General features: G+C 46.8%; 1 protein-coding gene across 4 annotated transcripts in view; it reads left to right on the plus strand.

Moving 5' to 3' along the window:
- Hip1 (huntingtin interacting protein 1) overlaps window positions 1-18,332 on the plus strand; it is a 134,500-nt gene that overhangs the window by 23,470 nt on the left and 92,698 nt on the right. The window lies entirely within an intron of this gene.

An 18,332-nucleotide genomic window follows, 5' to 3' on the forward strand; every position in this document is an offset into this window, starting at 1 on the left:
GGCCGCAGGGAGCCAGCAGTGGGGCAGGTGGGATTGGAGGACCAGGATAGAGCTAAGGAGAAGCTGGCGGAGAGACCATGCCACCACAGAAGTCCCAGACTGGCGTCCTGGAGGCTGGAACGCTTTGTGGCTTTGTCTTGATTGGCTCACACAGTGCTTTCTTTTTGTTTTGTTTTGTTTTAAACTGGAATTTAAATGGCTTTATATGGAGGGCTCAGCTACATCCCTCACCCTAGTCCTTACCCTCCCATTTGACCCTTTTGTGCACTGAGTGACAGAGTGCAGACCTTCTTGTGTTCAACGAAACCCCACAATGCATGGTGGGGGAAAGTCTGAGCTTTAATGAGCAAGGTCACTGTAGGAATACAAGTGGTGGGACCCAGGTGTGGAAAGGTCAGAAATATAGATGAAGATGCAGTGTCGGCCATCTTGAAAGTGTACCAGAAAGTAGAGGGCGTGGTATGGTGCTCCACAGTTGTGATCCCAGAACTTAAGGGCACAACAGTTCCATCTCCAGGCCCCATGGAAAAGAGCCAGCTCCTGCAAGTTACAGGCGCATACGCACACACACACACACACACACACACACACACACACACACACCACATACACACACACACACATACATACACACATCACACACACACATACCACACACACACATACATACACACATCACACACACACATACCACACATGCACACACATACCATACATACCACACACGCACACACACATACCACACATGCACACACATACCACACACACATACACACCACACATGCACACACATACCACACACACACATAAACACACATACATACACACACCATACACACACCACACACACACATAACACACACACATACCACACATGCACATAAACATACACACATAAACACACACACCACACACACATATACCACACACACATAAACACACACACATAAACACACACATACACACACCACACACACACATACACATGAACACACACCACACACATACCACACATACACATACCACACACACATAAACACACACACATAAACACACACATACACACACCACACGCACACACATAAACACACACACACACACACACACACTACAGAGTTTTTCAGGCTGACACAGGAGGATCAGGAATTGGAGAAAATGTAACACACACATCCACACACACAATTTTTGTGAAGAAATTTATAAGCCAGCTGGATGGTGTTGCAGGCCTGTAGTCCAAGCTCACGAGAGGCAGAGACAGTTAGATACATGTGAATTTGAGGCCAGCCTGGTCTGTCTAGGCAGGTCTACACAGAGAAACCTGGCCTTGAAAAACAAAATAAAAAGAAAGAAAAGAAAAGAAAATTTTATTTGTTTTGTTTTTTTTTTCTTTTTTTTCTTTTTTTTCAGAGCTGGGGACCGAACCCAGGGCCTTGCGGTTGCTAGGCAAGCGCTCTACCACTGAGCTAAATCCCCAACCCCGAAAAGAAAATTTTAAATCCCCTGTTTAAGATACAGTCTCATGTAGCTCAGGCTAGCCTTGAACTCACTGCGTAGCTGAAGATAACCTGGACCTCTCGATTCCCTACTTCAACCCCTCAGTGCTAGGATGACAAGGATGTGTCCCTACATCTAGCGAAAACTTTTTGAAAATCATTTCACCAAGGAGGCCCATGCTGTTCTAAAATCCCGAGTGTATTTTATTTATTTTTATTTATTTTTTTTGTTTCTAGAAGGAGGGAGGGAGGGAGGGAGGGAGGGAGGAACAGAGAGATGGGGTGGGTGGGGATAAGGGAGCACGCAGAGAAGAGAGACGTTTAATAAATGTGTCCTGACGTGATGGCAGGAGAGAGAGTTCCCTCAGGACCCCGCACCCCCAATCTATCCTCTGCTCCACTGGGTCAGTGAAAAAGTAAGCTACCTATTTTTTTTTTTTTTCTTTAACTCTTAACATTTATTTGCCGGGCATGATGGCCCACACCTTTAATGCCAGCACTTGGGAGACAGAGGCAGGTGTGGATCTCTGTGAGGCTGGCCTGATCTACAAATTCTAGGGCAGCCAAGGCTGTGTAGAGAGACCATCTCATTTTTAAAAAAAAATTTTTTTTAATTTTGTATAAATGGATGTTTTGTCTGCACATACACACACACACACACACACACACCACATGTGTGCCTGGTACCCACAGAGGTCAGAAGTGAGCACATTGGGTCCTCTGAAACAGACTTTACAAATGGTTGTGAGCCGCCATCTTGCTGAGGATCCCTGATTCCTCTGGGAAAGCAGCCAGTGCTTTTTTTTTTTTTTTCGGAGCTGGGGACCGAACCCAGGGCCTTGCGTTTGCCAGGCAAGTGCTCTACCACTGAGCTAAATCCCCAACCCCACAGCCAGTGCTCCTTTTTTTTTTTTTTTTTTTTTTTTTTTTTTTGGTTCTTTTTTTTTTTCGGAGCTGGGGACCGAACCCAGGGCCTTGCGCTTCCTAGGCAAGCGCTCTGCCACTGAGCCAAATCCCCAACCCTGAGCCAGTGCTCTTAACTGCTGAGCCATCTCCAGCCCGATAAACTATTTTAGATATTTTAATTTGTGGGTGCACAGTGCACTGTGGAGGTTTGAGAACAACTGTGTGAGATTGACTCTTTCCACCTTTGCCTGGGGTCTTAATATTGATCTCAAGTCACCAGGCTTACATGGTAAGCACCTTGGCCTCCTAAGCCATCTTGCCAGCCCCCCAGAACACGTTTTTAAAAGGATCTTTCCTTTCTTGTTAGATTTATTTTTATTTATTTTAAGTATCTGGGTGTTCTGTCTGCATGTACACCTGCGTGCCAGAAGAGGGCATCAGATCCCATTACAGATGGTTGTGAGCCTGACCAAGCCCCCTCAGTCACAGCTTCTCCAGAGAGGATAGAATTAAAAAGAAAAAGACAATTAGACAACACTGAGGTGTGATCCTGCCAGTTCTGAGGCTGAGGCCGGTTTATTTTTTCCCCAGTCTGCTTTGATACCATTTTAATCACATGCAAACACTAAGGTCAGTTCTAGTTTAAGGAACAAGCAAGGTAATCAACAAAGCCCCCCATCACTGTTTATAGCGGTTTATGAGGATGACCAAGATACCCGAGCCTACTTCTCTGTCCTGGCCCAAAGTCAAAATCCTGCCAAGTTTCTAGAAGCAGCCCCAAGAACTCTCTGATTGCTGGGAATTGAACTCAGGACCTCTGGAAGAGCAGCCAGTGCTCTTAACCACTGAGCCATCTCTCCAGCCCCCACCCCTACCCCACCCCCACTCCCCAGAACACATTTTTAATTATGAAAGCATTGGCTTCATTCAAGACATAAAAATAAAGCAACTGAACATGGTGATTCACACACCTGAGGCAGGAGGATCAAGATTCAAGGCTAACCTGAGCTGATTTTCCTCTTTACTGATTGTAGTAAGGCACATTTGAGGAATTGGAGGTTAGAACTCCAGAACACTCTTTCAGAGGTCTCTCTCTCTCTCTCTCTCTCTCTCTCTCTCTCTCTCTCTCTCTCTCTGTGTGTGTGTGTGTGTGTGTGTGTGTGTTGTTTAGAATTTTTATTTTTAAAAACATTGAGGGCTGGAGAGATGCTCAGTGGTTAAGAACATTGACTGCTCTTCCAGAGGTCCTGAGTTCAAATCCCAGCAACCACATGGTGGCTCACAACCATCTGTAATGGGATCCGATGCCCCCTTCTATATGAGTACACTGTAGCTGTCCTCAGTCACACCGGAAGAGGACATCAGATCCCATATATATATATATGTATGTATATATATATATATATAATAAATCTAAAAAAACCCAAACATTGAAATAGAGGCTAGGCATTTGGGGCACAAAGCCTTTAATGCCAGCACCCAGGAGGCAGAGGCAGGCAGATATCTCTGTGAGTTTGAGGCCAGCCTGGCCTACAGAGCTAGTTCTAGGACAGCTAGGGCTACATAAAGAAATCTTGTCTTGAAAAATTTCAACAACAACAAAATAAAAAAACCAGAACCCCTCCCCCACCAAAGCATTGAGATAGAATTATGTATTTTTCTCCTTCCCCTTAACTCTTTCTAGCTCCTCCCTGCCACACCTCTTTCAAGTCCCTACTCAAGTTGATAGATGCTTTTCTTTACTACTGTTACATGCGTACATATGTGTGTACATGTGTGTGTGCACACATAGGTAAGTACAACCAGCTGAGTCCGTTTTTGTGGCTTGTGCATAAATGGTTTTAAGGCTGACCATGCTGCCCCAAATGCCAATAAGGGGGCTCGCCCTGGGAGAGGCTAATTCTCCTCTTACCTGTCCTTAGTTGCCTATAGTTCTTTGAGGGTTTGGTTTTGTTTTTTGTTGTTTTTTTTGTTGTTTTGTTTTGTTGTGTTGTGACAGACTCTCACTATGTAGCCCAGGCTGGCCCAGAGCTTAGTCTTCTTTCTTCCTCAGCTTTCCAGAGTGCTGCTGGAGGGACCATATTTCATGTCTAATTGTTTCTTCCTCCTCCTCCTCCTCCTCCTCCTCCTCCTCCTCCTCCTCCTCCTCCTCCTCCTCCTCCGCTGCTGCTGCTGCTGCTGCTGCTGCTGCTGCTGCTGCTGCTGCTGCTGCTTGGTGGACTGGGGATTGAACTCAGGGCTTCTCAGATGTTGAGCAAATGCTCTTACCATTGAGCAACATCCCCAGCCCTCACGTCTATTTTCCATCTTTTGAAGTATCACAGAGGACTTCGGGAGCAGAAGTAGATTGGCCACACACATGCATACTACACACACACACACACACACACACACACACACACACACGCACACCACACTTACGTAAACTCATACCCCGTACAAACAGAGACACCACATCCAAGCCCAGGCACTCCGGTGTAGCTTCTCCAGCTGAGCACCAACAGGCAGGCCATTATGTTGCAGCTGTGGACCTGGCTGGAGAAACTGGCTGGTGCTTGTCTCTAATCAACCTGGAGACGCCATGTTGGCAGAGGGTAAGACACAGCAGGTGCTGAAAACAAGGGAATTAACTGGAATTCTGGAACTTTCTCTCCATCCAGACAAACCAAATGTGAGCTATCTGTCATCTGCCTCCCAGGCAGAAGTTTCTGGAGAAACTTTAGGTGTCAGAGTTGGGAGCCTCTGAGGAGAGGTTTGGCTCATTGCCCACTTCCTCGAAAATTAACTTATCCATAAATGAGCCCACCACTGTGCATGCGTTTCTAATAAACCTTTGAAAAGGTGTGTCTTATTTTCTAATTGTGGGTACATATGTGCCCACCTGTGTGTGCAGTGCCCACAGAAGCCAGAAGAGGGCATCAGATCCCCCGGAACTGGATGACAGCCGATTGTGAGCCACAGGATGTGGGTGCTGGGAACTGAACTCAGGTCCTCTGCAAGGACAGAATGCTGCCCTAACCACTGAGCCATTTTCTTGCACTTCACCGATCACATAAACACTTTCCCAGGGTTCCACTTTCATCATGGAATCAAAAGAACTCAAAGAAAACACAAGGAAAAGAAGAGGAAAGCTGGAGAAACCAAAATAGTATCCAGCCCTCAAGAGCTCAGCATATGGAAAGTGAGCCAGTGAGAGCCATGGAGAAATCCGGTCCCACCAGACTGCTAGAGTGACAGAGGGGAGTCACAGGCACCACACAAACAAAAGATTGCCTTGGTTAGAGAACAGGATTAAGGGGGGGGGGGTACAGGCCTATCATCCCAGCACTTGGGAAGATGAGACAGAAGGACCAGGACCTCAAGGTCATCCTTGATTCTTAGAAAGTCTGAGGCCAGCTAAGCTGTGTGAGACTCCGAACAAGAGGAAGAGATGGCTCTGTGGGTAAAACAGCCTGTGGCTGTCTGCCATACAAGCCCGAGGACCTGGGACTAGGGTAAAATGATGACTTCCGGGTCTGGAGAGATGGACGGGTCAGTGGTCAAGCGCTCTTGCTGCTCTCATGGAGGATTCTGACATTGTATTCTGACTTCCACCCATTGCCTCCACGTACCCATTATACACACACAAAGCTAGCATGCAAGCATACATGCATAATACATACATACATATACACACAAACATACACACACATACACACACATATATACATACACACATACATCACACATACACACATACATATACACATACACACATGCACACATATATACATGTACATACATACACACATACATATACACATACACATACATGCACACATACATACATACACACATACATGCATACATATATATACACACATATATACATATACACATACACATGCATACATACACACATACATGCATACACACATATATACATATACACATACACATGCATACATACACACATACATGCATACACACATATATACATATATACACATATACATATACACACATACATACACACATACATATACACATACACACCTACACACATACGTACACACATACATATATACACACATACAGACACATATACATACATATACACATGTACATACACATACCTACATACATATACATACATACATACACACACATACATACACACATACACACATATACATACACATACCTACATACATTTATAAAGCAGCAACAATGGGTGGCAGGCTATTCAAACCACAGCATGTACTTTTAGCATCTGAGGAAAATGATCCCTCACCCAGCCAAACAGAATGTGGACACAGAGCAAAGGTATTTTCAGAGTCTGTAGGAAGGAAAAATAATCTCCATGGGGCTGGAGGTGGCGTTAGTTAAGAGCACTTACTGCTCTTGCAGAGAACCCAGGTTGGGTTCCTGGCACCCACATGGCCGCTCAGAAGCGCCTGTATTAATTCCAGCGCAGAGCTGATCTCCTTGGTGGTACCATCTCCATAACGATTCCAGTCTCTCTCTCTCCCTCTGCACCTGCCTTGGCACTAGGACATCCAGGCTGGTTGGCCAGCACGCCCCAGGTATCCTCCTGTCTCTGCCTTGCCAGTGCTGGAATTGCAAGTCTGCTGCCATTCCTGGCTGTTTATATAGGTGCTAGGAACACAAATTCACATCTTCATGCTTACGTGGCAGGCAGTTTACCAATGGAGCCATCTCCCCAGCCTCAGCCTAAAAGTTGATCATTGCCATGCAGTGCTGGCACTTGCCTTTAATCCTAGCACTTGAGAGGCAGAGGCAGGGCTAGAGAGATGGCTCAGTGGTTAAGAACACTTTTTGCTCTTGCCAAGGTCCTGAGTTCAATTCCCAGCAACCACGTGGTGGCTCTCAAACATCTGTAATGAGATTGGATGCCCTTTCCTGGTTGGTGTGTTTAAAGACAGTGACAGTGTATTCATATACATACAATAAGTAAATAAAAATTAGACAGAGAGAGAAAGAGAGAGAGAGAGAGAGAGAGAGAGAGAGAGAGAGAGAGAGAGAGAGAGAGAAGGCAGAGGCAGGTGGATCTCTGAATTTGAGGCCAGCCTGGTCTAAAGAGTGAATTCCAGGACACCCAGGGTTATACAAAGACCCTGTCCGAAAAACTAAAGCCACATCCACCCCACCCCACCCCCAAAAGAAAGAAAACCAAGAGCTGACAATTAGCCATTTTTTGCAGGGGTGTTTAGTGACCTCTCTGTAATCTGACCTGGTCTGGCCTAGACGTTAGCATGTCTTCCAGGGTACACATACAGCCATTCTCCTGTCTTAGTCTCCTGAGTGCTGGGATGGCAGGCTATGGGCTTCAGTGTGTGTTTCAGGGGCAACCCTCAGCTTTGTTTTTTGTGATTTCTTTGTGGAAGCACAGAGGTGGTCACAGAGGTGGTCACAGAGGTGGTCACTAACCAAGCTCCACTACCCCAGAAGGCCAAGACAGCCTGAATGTGCATTCATTGCTATATAGAGAGATGCACACATTGCTATACAGAGTGATTTCTGTGGCTGCACGAATATACCTGTTATGTATGAGTGTGTGAGCGTGTACATGCGTGGTGTGTGTGGTGTGTGCATGTGTGTTCACATGCATGCTCACATGCATGCATGTGTGTGAATGTGTATACATGCATGTGTGTGTGCATGTGCGTAGGTGTGTGTGTCTGTGATGTGTGTTTGTATGTATGTTAACCTGTGTGCCTGTGTGTGGTGTATGTGTGTTTGCATGTGTGTTCACATGTGTTCATGTGGGGATGTGTGCATGTGTGTCAATGTGTATACGTGTGTGTGTGTGCGCCTGTGTGTGGTGTATATGTGTATGCATGTGTGTTCATATGTGTGCATGTGGGGTGTGTGTGTGCATGTTTATGAATGTGTATACATGTGTGTGTGTGCCTGTGTGTGGTGTATGTGTGTATGCGTGTGTGTTCACATGTGCATGTGGGGGGGTGTGCATGTGTGTCAATGTGTATACATGTGTGTGTGTGTGCCTGTGTGTGTGTAGTGTGCATATCTGCTTTTATGGTGAGGGAAACGTGTGACCCTTTCTTTACTCCTTGAGAATTTGCCTTGCGTGTCTGTTTCCCATCATCCCGCTGAGATTATCTGCGGGCTGTGCACAATGAAGACAGGGCTCTCCAGCATGGCTGCCATGTGAAATTAAGCCAGGGGACTTCAGGGAGAACAAAGGGGACCTTGAAAAGAGTCCCAGCCAGCTGGTTGCCAGATGACAGCACCTGTTCTCCGTTTGTCATCCGAGTCAGGCACCATGAGGTCACTGGACGAGGCTTCCTGCTGCCAGTTCTAGGGCACACCTGTGAGCTGGAGGTTGCTGTTGGGACTGGAGCTGGAGGCATGGGATATGGTGATAAATTCTTGTCCACTGAGGACTTGGTTCAGCTGTCTCTGGGTGAGGCAGCTGTTGTTGGGCTGCAGGGCCAGACCCATGACAACAAGATCAAGGTTTATTCCATGGAAGTCCTGATGGGTGGAAATTTGTGTTCCCAGTACCCTCATCCAGAGGGACATCCGAAATGTGCAGATTTCTCCTAAATGTGGCTTCCTCTTGTCCAGGAAGTCACCCTGCCCAGGTTGAACTAGGGCCCTTCTAGTTCTATGGCTAGAACTAGATGCAGCTTTGGGGGCTCCAAGTGATGTCTGCTTGTTCTGGGTAGATTCTGGGAACCGAGAGCTTTCTAGTCATTTAATGCAACCAGGGTGTCTACTTCTCTGTCTGACGGTGGCTCTGGAGGGGACATTTCCTCTCCTGGATTGTGCAGACCATTGGGCATTTGTATTGTGGGAAGGTGACTTAGTGGGGTCAGAAACTAACAACGAGCCCAGTCTCTGCTCACTGTTTAGTGGAGAGAGATTCAGGGACAATTAGTGGCCTTGTGGAAGTGTGGAAAGGACAGTATGGGACCTTAACAGAGTGTGTGTGTGTGTGTGTGTGTGTGTGTGTGTGTGTGTGTGTGTGACTTGTGTGGCGGTCAGGTCTAAGGACGTGAAAACTCTTTCTCATTGAGGAAGATAAACCCTGATATCAAAAGATTTTCACAGTGGGCTGGAGAGATGGCTCAGCGGTTAAGAGCCCCGACTGCTCTTCCAGAGGTCCTGAGTTCAATTCCCAGCAACCACATGGTGGCTCACAACCATCTGTAAAGAGATCCGATGCCCTCTTCTGGTGTGTCTGAAGACAGCGACAGTGTACTTATATATAATAAATAAATAAATCTTAAAAAAAAAAAAAGATTTTCACAGCCCAGAGCCAAGAAGAGAAGAGTTTAGGAGGAAAACATCCTGCAGATGCTCAGAGCCAGGAAGGAGAGCCCCGAGCTGAGCACAGTGAGAGCTAGGGGATCAAGGTGGAGAAGAGAGGAAGTCACAGGGAAACGGGTCCCAGAGGAGGGTGGGCAAGGCCGGACTGTGTGCACCCAGAGATTATTTATTTATTTAGATATTTAGTGATTGATTGGTTGATTGATAGGGTCTCACTATGTAGCCTTGACCTGAACTCTATGCAGACAAGGTTGGCCTAAAAGTCTACTCACTGAGTGCTGAGATAAGAGGGGTGCTCCCCAATGCCCGGATATTTTAAAAGTGTACAGGGAGCCGAAGAGCTTTGCATTTATGAAAACAAGATTCCTCCCCCCCGTGCCACTCAGCAAGATAAAGAGAAAGGGGCTGGAGAGGTGGCTCAGCCGTTAAGAGTACTTGCTACTCCTACAAAGGATCCTCGTTTGGTTCCCTGTGCGCACATAGCTACTCACCACTGTCTGAAGCTCTGAACTGAAGGGATCCTATGCCCTCTTCTGGCCCCTTATGGTACTGCATGCATATGGTGCAGGCAAAACTCATATACTTAAATAAATGTGTTTCTAAAGCATAAAGGAAAGACATGGGCACGCGGATCCAGAGACATCATTTGGATGTTTTGAAAAGTGTAGGGCTGAGGGTATTGCCCAATGGGTAGAGCACTTGCCCAGCATGGTACACAAAGCCTTACATTCAGTCCTCCACACAGCGTAAACCATACACACGTGCTGCTCTCCCAGAGCTCCGGAATTCAGTACCCAGTCCCCATCTCAGGAGGCTCACAACTACGTGTAACTTTTTTAAAAAAGATTTATTTACCTATTCTATATAAGTACTGTCTTCAGACACACCAGAAGAGGGCACCAGATCTCATTCCAGATGGTTGTGAGCCACCATGTGGTCGCTGGGATTTGAACTCAGGACCTCTGGAAGAGCGGCCAGTGCTCTTAACCGCTGAGCCATCTCTCCAGTCCCCTACTTGTAGTTTTAGCTACCGGAGGCTTCTGCAACACTCATGTGCACAAACTACATTCACACCTATACACATAGCGGGGAGCAAGCCGCAGAAATGGCGCTTCTATTTACATGTAGTTGGGAAATATAAAAACCACTGTGATTGGTCTGGACGCACACATTGGATAACTGGTATAAAACGTGGGGAGGAATGATAAAACACTCAAGGTCATGCTCACAGCTGGCTGTGGTGGCACACACCTGTAATGCCAGCTCTCGGGGCACCTGCGGTCAGAGAATCACGAGTTGAAACCAGTTTGTGCCACCGATTGAGACCTTCTCTCAAGGCGCAAAAGGAAACAGCAGAAAGATACCGTTTCCCACTGCGGTGTTCACATAACAGTAAAGAGTCAAAGCGGGGTTCACGGATAGCTCAGCTCTACCAAGTGGGGCAGGATCTTAAATTTGGCTTAGTTTGAGATTTTATTTTATTTTAAACTACGTGTCTGCATCTCTCTGAGTGTATGTGTGCACATGAGCGCAGGTGACCCATGGAGACCAGAAGCGGGCTTTTGTCACTCCTGGAGCTGGAGTGACAGGCAGTTGTGAGCTGTGTGATAAGGGGGTGGGGACCTGAACTCAGGTCCTTCACAAGCACAGTGCTGCTCTTAACCTCTGAGCCACCTCCCCATCCTGGGGTGTTAAGAGTTGATGCTAATCCTTTGGGTGAGAGATTTGGCTCAGATGGCGGTGTCTGAAGTCCCAGCTTCATCCCTGGTGCCACAAAACCAGCTGTGCTAGGGTAAGCCTGTGATTCCCGCACGCAGGAAGTGGAGCCAGGAGGATCAGAAGTTCAAGGTTATCCTTGGCTACTTGAGATTGGAAAAGGAAAAGGAAAGTAACAAAGAAAGAAAGAAAAGAAAACTTAAGGAAGGAATGAGTAGCTGGAGCAGAGGATTGACACGCAGGAAGGCTGAAGGATGAAGTTACAAGATCTGGAATCATTTTTAAAAATTAGCACATTTTTACTTAATTTTTGGTGCATGGATAGAGTGGAGCTCTTTTTGTTGTCATTAAGATTTATTGATTTATTTATTCTATAGTACACTATAGCTGTCTTCAGACACACCAGAAGAGGGCATCGGATCCCATCACAGATGGTTGTGAGCCACCATGTGGTTGCTGGGACTTGAACTCAGGACCTCTGGAAGAGCAGTCAGTGCTCTTAACCTCTGAGCCATCTCTCTAGCCCTAGAATGGAGCTCTTACATGCCACTGCCCAGCACGTGGGTACTGGGACTGAACTCAGGTCGTCAGGTCTGGCAGCAGGCCCTTTTACCTGACCAGCCATCTCTCTAGCTCTGGAATTGTTTTTAAAAGCTTTGACGTCTGCCGGGTGTAAGGACACATACCTTTCATCCCAGCACTCAGCAGGTAGGAGACAGGGGATTGTTTTGTGTTCGAGGCCATCCTGGTCTACATGGCAAGTTGCAGGACAGCCAGAGTTAGTAGAGAGACGCTGTCTCAAAATAAGCCAAGCCAAGCAAGCAAGCAAGCTCTGACAGAGTCTTGGGATTCAGAAGGAGACGTGTGTGCATGTACACAATCAGGAGTGTCTTTCTATTGTGTGTGCACATGGCCAGGAAAGACTTGAGGTGGTCTCTCCTCTCAGCTGATTCTCTTGGAGATTCTGCAAACCGCACACCGCCAGCTGCACGTTGAAGGTTTCTGCCCAACCCACACGCAGAGCTCTGCAAAGCATAGGAAGGAGATTTATAGTTCTAAAAGACTCAGGAAACCTGGGTCTAATCATTAGCCGACTGCTAGGATAATGGAGCAAGGACGTCACTAGCTACGCTTCACCTGCAACCCAGGTTATCCTTAATGACCGGGAAAGCCATTAAGGAAATGGCACCTGAAATATGAAGAACTTCCCAGAGGGCAGAGCTTGGTTTCAGGGTCGCTTAGTGCAATGCCTGGGTTTTAACAGAAAGTACAAGCCACGCAGAGAGACCACAGGAGAGGGGCAGAAACTGTCGGGCGGTGAGATGGCTCAGCAGGTAAATGTGCTCGCTTCATGACATAGCTCTGACCAAAGAACTCATGTAAAGGGGAGAGGAAAGAATTGACCCCTGAAAGTTGTCCTCTGACCTCCACGTGTGTACCATGGTGCATACATGATTGTACACGTGTACACACACGCATACTCGAAGTTATTTAAAACACACTGTCCCTGATGAAGCCTAAAAGTTCAAGTGACTGGACAACTACTTTAAATTGGCGGTTTAGTTAAGGGATTGCTTGGTTTTGAGACAGTGTCTCATGTAGCCCAGGCTAGCCTGGAGCACATTAGGTAGCTAAAGATGACCTTGAGTTGCTGATCATCCTGCCTCTGCCTCAGGACTGGAATTACTCGATACACGTGTGTGTGTGTGTGTGTGTGTGTGTGTGTGTAATCTCCAGTTTATGCAATGTTGGGGATAGAGCCCAGGGCATCAGGCATGCCAGACAAGCCTGCAGCCCCCAAATTTGCATTTTTGTTGTCTCTTTAGACAGGGTTGCCATATGTAATGTAGATCAGGCTGGCCTAGAATTCCAACATCTCTCCCCCTTTGGGTTGAGTGCTGAGATTAAAAGGTGAGAGTGTGCCATTTCATCTGACCCCAAGTGGACTATTTAAGATATTTAAAATAGGGGCTGGGGATTTAGCTCAGTGGTAGAGCACTTACCTAGGAAGCGCAAGGCCCTGGGTTCGGTCCCCAGCTCCGAAAAAAAGAACCAAAAAAAAAAAAAGATATTTAAAATATGTCTATCTTATGAAATCAAACCGACTGAGTCGACTAGAATTGGCGGTGTATTTTTCCGACCACGATTTAACTGTGACTTGGGACGGCGCCAAGGCATTTGCCACTCGTGAGACAGACTCCGCATGGTCTAAATGATTGGTTAGAGTCTTTGCTTTTAGGCTCTTACTCAGCCTCTCTGACAAAGTGGATTTCGTTGTTTCTTTTTCTTTTTTTAAAGATTTATTTATTTATTATCTATAAATACACTGTATCTGTTTTCAGACACACCAGAGGAGGGCATCGGATCCCATTACAGATGGTTGTGAGCCACCATGTGGTTACTGGGATTTGAACTCAGGACCTCAGGAAGAGCAGTCAGTGCTCTTAACCACTGAGCCATCTCTCCAGCCCTTGTTGTTTTTGGTTTTTTTTTTTTAAAGTATGTGAGTGTACGTGTATACACATATAAAGTATATATTAAATATATTTATATATTATATTATGTACCCACTATGCATATATACATATATACATGTGTATACATTCATACATACATACATACAAACATTCTCTCCTTCCATCATGTGGATACAGAGATTGAACCCAGGTCATCATGCTTGGTGGCAAGCACCTTTACTTGGTGAGCCATCTTGATGGCCCAAATTGTTTTGTTTCCATCCTGGCATTTATGCCTGGAGCTCGAGGGGTCCTGGTGGTTAGCCCTCCCCTAAGTAGCCTGAACGCATGCCCCAGAGCCCTCGCAGTCCTCCCACCATTATCTGTGAATTCAGTAGAAAGCTTTGGCTTTATTCCAGAGTAGGCTGGCAAGACACCGTTGTTGCCAGAAAGTCTATTTTATAGCCTGCCTTTGATACGTGCCCATTCCTGTGTCTATTTAAATAGTGTTTTCCCATTAATCATATTAATTTTAGAAAAGCTATTTCAGAAGCAGTTTCAAAGATTGCCACGGTTACCAGTTTAAAGCCTTCCTCTCCAGCATCTGCCTATAAATACTCCGCCTATAGATACAGCTGCACTCATGAATATGCAGGGACGTATATATTTATACCGTTTTATGAGATTGTACTCACGCTCTATAAATGGTCTCTTGTCTGCTTCCTCACCTCCTGAGGTATTGTGAGGCTCAGAGTAGCATGACGGTGAATGTTAATTGGGCCTTCGAGCCAGAGTACAACACCCTGTTCATGGCGTGCTTCGGGAATTATTAAACCCCTTTGTAGCTGGGTGGTTTTTTTTTCCCTGATCCTAGCAGATCTCTGCTTGTTCTCCCCACCCCACCCCCACCCCCATCCATTTTTTCCCTATCTCTATGTGTATGGGGGAAGGGGTCCATGTTGGGTATAGAGGCCAAAGGACAACTTAGGGAGTTGGTTCTCTCCTGTTATGTGGGTTCCAGATATAAAACTCAGGTCCTCAGGCTTAGTGGCAAGCCACTCTTTCTCCCTGAGTATCCTCGATGACCCCTGTGACCTCTGCTCTTAGGGTCAGGAACTGCTCTTTTGATATTTCTCCCACAGGCCAATGGGAGTCTTTGTCTTTGAATTATCTTTTCCTTCTTTGTTTCTCCCTTTCTTTCCTCCTCCTTCTCTTCTTCTCTTCCTCATCCTCTTCTCTTCCTCCTCCTCACTATGTAGATTCTCTCTCTCTCTCTCTCTCTCTCTCTCTCTCCCTCTCCCTCTCCCTCTCCCTCTCCCTCTCCCTCCCTCCAAAAAATAAAACCAAACTAACTACCACATGACAGACCATCAAGATGGTTCACATAAAAGTCACCTGTCGGGGTTGGGGATTTAGCTCAGTGGTAGAGCGCTTGCCTAGCAAGCGCAAGGCTCTGGGTTCGGTCCCCAGCTCCGGAAAAAAAAAAAAAAAAAAAAAAAAAAAAAGAAAGAAAGAAAAGGAAAAAAAAAGTCACCTGTCACCTGCAGTTATGAGGGAAGGAGAGAGCCAGCTCCTTCCACAGAGTTGTCCTCTGACCTCCACTCGAGTGCTATGCTCCCGTGAGCTAAGCACTCGCACACACACATCTAAAAACGTCCATTTTTTGGACCAACTATAACAAGGCTGTTGATGGGTTTAGATGGAAGAAAGGGAGGAAGTTCCAGGAATAGGTTGGGATCAGGTTCACTCCCCTTTTCTGCACCTGTGGATTTCTGGATGTGGCGTGGTGTCAGATGCTAATGGGACCAGGCAGTTTTTGCAAAACTAACAGTGCGGAAATGAGAGTAAAATGAAGCAATGGCAGCCCTCATCTGGGTCAGACTTGTTGGTCCCAGCTGGTTTTGAGTGGTCTCGAGTTTTTACCACTTGAGCAGTCACATGATGCTGCTCTACCTATCATGATGTAGGGCACTGATTGGCACAGCCTGGAGTCACCAAGCCATTTCCCCACTCTGACAGAGTAGCCTACTTCTCATCGATCACCCACTCCTTGCTATCTGTGATGATTAGTAAATCGGTAGAACCTAGACTCAACCCGTACATGGGCCTCTGGATATGCCTGTTGATTGCAGAAATTGGGATGGGAAGACTGGCCCACTCTGGGCGGTGCCATTCCCTAAGCTGGGATCCTTGACTGTATAAATCAACAAAGGAACTAAGCGGTGGTGTATGCATTCAGCACTCTCTGAGAATGTCCTTCAAGCCCTGCCACCTTGACACTGCTCCTACCATGGACTGTGCCAGGAACACTAGCTTAAAAAATTTCTCCCACAGTCGCTTTTTTGGGTGCTCTTTTCACTCTGGTCTTCCTTCCTTCTTCATCCCCCCTCCTGCCTCTTAGTAGAGATTGGCAAAAGGAGACCCTCCAATGGGAGCCTCCCCTCCCTTTCTGACTTACATAACTAGAAATTTAGGGGGAAAAATCCCTGTTACTCCTGGAGCCTCCAAGGGCTAGGCTCAGCTACCTTCCCAGACCAACAATTAAATATCTGGAGGTAAAAAGCAGAGAGAAGATCCTCAGTCGGTGTGTAGTAGAAAGAGGAGCAGAAAAAGGGGTCCATTGGCCAATGAGCTCCAGATGGCGGGCTTTCTCTACCCACCCAGCTCCAGGGTTACAGATGTGTCCAGCTTTTAAATGTTTGCTGGGTCCTGGTGCCTTCAAGGCAAGCACGTCACCTACTAACTGAACCATCTCTCCAGCCCCCAGCGCTGGAGTAACGACTGAGTTCCTGTTATAATCCATGGCTCCATGATGTCATTACCCAATCCTCTCTGAGTCCCCTTCTCCCCCTAGGCCTGGGTCCCCTCCTCCCTCTCTCCTCAGAGCCCTCTTTCTGTCACCCACTCCCCACACCCAGGTCCACTCCTCCGAGGGCCTCCACCCACTCCCACATGCAAATCTTCCCTTCTTTAGAAGCCCTGCTGCCTTCTCTGGAATTTTCCATCTCCTGAGGAGCTTCCTGTGGTTCTCCACCCATCTCCTCCATCACTCATCCCGGGGAGGTGAACAAAACTTACAGTGTTTTTCCTCCCTCCCTCCCTGACTTCTTGTGCTTCAGGGTGTGACCGACACCTCCCTACCGTAGGGCTGTCTGTCCCATAAATATGTCTTAAATATGTCAGATGCTGGAAGTTTGAACCGACAACATCTACCAGACTTCTTTTTTGCTCCAGGCAAGACACCCTGGTATATGCAGAGACCCCCACACTCTACTATGAGCTATAATCCCAACCTCCCCCCACCATAGTCTACCTTATCCTTTCCTGCATCCCCCCCACCCCCATGCTTTCTGTATTTGGAGCAAACGTAATCCACAAGGCCGATACTACAGGATCCCCCTTTAAGCAACCAATATCCCATTCATAAAACTCTCCTGTTTGCGGGCAGAAATAAGAGAAAAGAGCTGGGGGTGTGGCTCATTGGTCTTGCTTAGCCTGTGAAAAGCTCTTGATTTTTTTTAATATTCTAATATTTTATTTATTATAAGTACACTGTTGCTGTCTTCAGACCAGAAGAGGGTGTCGGATCCCATTACAGATGGTTGTGAGCCACCATGTGGTTGTTGGGATTTGAACTCAGGACCTCTGGAAGAGCAGTCAGTGCTCCTAACCACTGAGCCATCTCTCCAGCCCCAAGCTCTTGATTTTTACCCTACCCCTGTACCCTACATTAAATGGAATAAAAAACATTCTGGGGCAATTAATGGAGCCTGAGGGAGGGGGAGACTTCTTCTCTTATAGTGTGGCCACCCCACTAATAAGGTTCCTGTGCAGAGAACCCTTCGCCCATGCTCCTAAGAGCAACCAGAGTTAAAGAAGTCATCGGAGCAGCAAAAGAAGCAGGGGAGGGGAGAGCGGTTTGGGGTGGGGTGAGGAGGAAGACATTCAGGTATAAGGAGAAGGGTGGTTAGTTTAGAAGAGGAAGGGGGAGGGGTCAAGAGAGGGTTATGGGGGTTGGGGATTTATCTCAGTGGTAGAGCGCTTGCCTAGGAAGCGCAAGGCCCTGGGTTCGGTCCCCAGCTCCGAAAAAAAGAACCAAAATAATAATAATAATAATAATAATAATAATAATAATAATAATAATAGCATAATGAACCCCATTGCTGCGGGCTGTGACAGCTCACCCGCAAGTGGCTCTCTCTGAGTCTGTGGCCAGTCTGGTCTAAATAGAGAGTTGCAGGGTGGGGTTGGGGATTTAGCTCAGTGGTAGAGCGCTTGCCTAGCAACCGCAAGGCCCTGGGTTCGGTCCCCAGCTCCGGAAAAAAAAAAAAAAAAGAAAAAAAAAAGAAAAGAGAGTTGCAGGGCAGCCCAGGCTGCGCTGTGTGAGCTACGCTCTATCTCACACAGACAAGCAGGGCCTGAGAAAGGTCTCTGGTTAAGGGCACTCGCTTGCTTTTCTCCCAGA

This window comes from Rattus norvegicus, chromosome 12, assembly GCF_036323735.1.
Source record: "Rattus norvegicus strain BN/NHsdMcwi chromosome 12, GRCr8, whole genome shotgun sequence".
Lineage (NCBI taxonomy): Eukaryota > Metazoa > Chordata > Mammalia > Rodentia > Muridae > Rattus > Rattus norvegicus.